The sequence below is a fragment of the Cyprinus carpio genome, chromosome B2 (genome assembly GCF_018340385.1).
Source record: "Cyprinus carpio isolate SPL01 chromosome B2, ASM1834038v1, whole genome shotgun sequence".
NCBI classification, from domain to species: Eukaryota; Metazoa; Chordata; class Actinopteri; order Cypriniformes; family Cyprinidae; genus Cyprinus; species Cyprinus carpio.
The window spans coordinates 23,998,946-24,000,431 of record NC_056598.1 but is presented as its reverse complement, the minus strand read 5'-3'; the positions used below and the strand labels follow the sequence as shown (position 1 = coordinate 24,000,431).

At 36.1% G+C, this 1,486-nt stretch overlaps 1 long non-coding RNA gene across 1 annotated transcript; it reads left to right on the top strand.

Annotated features, from left to right (window-relative positions):
• The first annotated feature begins 469 nt into the window (after positions 1-469).
• On the top strand, positions 470-1,255 carry LOC109100731. The gene is made up of 3 exons (XR_002019628.2): positions 470-626; positions 839-877; positions 1,000-1,255. It is a non-coding gene; the product is annotated as an uncharacterized LOC109100731 (long non-coding RNA).
• Positions 1,256-1,486: the final 231 nt, after the last annotated feature.

Genomic DNA, 1,486 nt, shown 5'->3' with positions numbered 1-1,486 from the left:
CAATGGCAGCATTCACTCTCAAACTCTCAAACTGAGAGGCCATGGGCCAGAACTAAAATAGCTAAACCTCTAGAGACCTATAACAGTAGACTTTCACTGTGTGATGAATTTTTTTTGTTGTTGTTGTCAAATGTTCCTACACTCCAAAACAGAAAGATGAATGTTCGGAAGCATTTCAAGCCTTTCAACGGCACATACTCGTATGCACTATGCAGTAATGAGAATAATTTTTATTATTTAAATCATGTAGATTTTCAGTAACATGTCTATTTTTGTTTAAATATAACGTTAGAAACAAAGACGTGTGTACTGTACAGTCGGTCGTCTGTTTACAATCAGAACAAGTTTGATTCGGAAAAATGACTCCTTTGAATCGGTTCTTTTCAGTGAATCGGTTGAACCAGTCAAAATGTTCTTAGCTCCAAGGGATGAGTTTGAATTCGTATCGGATCTTTTCCAGTGGAAATGACTCACTCTAAGTTTAGCTGCCTACAATAACCATATATCCAGAAAGTCTAATTGCAAATAATTCATTGTTACTTAATACTAAATTAAATTACTCTCTGGAAAACTCTCGTATCAAACCGCGGACTTGCGCTCTCTTGTTTAAGACAAACGCAAATGAGGTAGGCTAATCTCGCGTCCCAGTTATAGATTGTATAAATGATACAGTATTCTTTTGTTACTGTGTTGTTGCGGTGCTGATGTGGAATGTTGTATACGTTGTAAGTGATTCTTTTTCTTAGTGGAATCTTTACAATGATTCACGTCAGTGTTTTACGCCCATATTCTGTGAGTGAACGTAACGTCTTTTTTTTATTATTATTATCTAAAACAGGATTGAAAAACGTAGGCCCTGTTCTCCTGCTGTGTAAACGTATGTTGACAACAAAACTGTCACCGTATACAGACATTGCATGTATGTCAAAATTATAAGTGCGTGTTATAATTGGGAAATGGATAGAGAATCGTGTCATGGTGATGTGAATTTGATTACAGTCTCAAGGAGGGACACTGTATTCAGCGTGGTGACTGACAGCAGAGGTGAAGGAAGCCTGCAGTGAATAACAGAGAAGGAAAATGAACACCCACACATGATGGGTCCTCAGGACATCAGACAGCTGCTATTATGTCTGGAGGATGAAATATTAAAGAAGAGCAGAAAAAGAGATCAAGGTATTTTTTGTACTCTTCAAATAAAGCACACACACTTCTTTTTTTTTCTTGATGTGCTAAATTTTTACTGGAGGTTCCTACAGGCACACACATCCTTGCACTGTCCCTCAGTCTTTTTCATTTCAAATTAGTGAAGAGCATGCTTGAGATGAAACATGAGATATGTGAAGAAAATGAAAAAGAATCAAGGTAAATATTGCACATTTTAATTATTTCTAAAGTACGTTAATATTTAATTGTATGTATAATGCATACAATTCTAGATAAATTGAGTATGTAGTGGAATGACACTGTGATGCTAATGTTCATG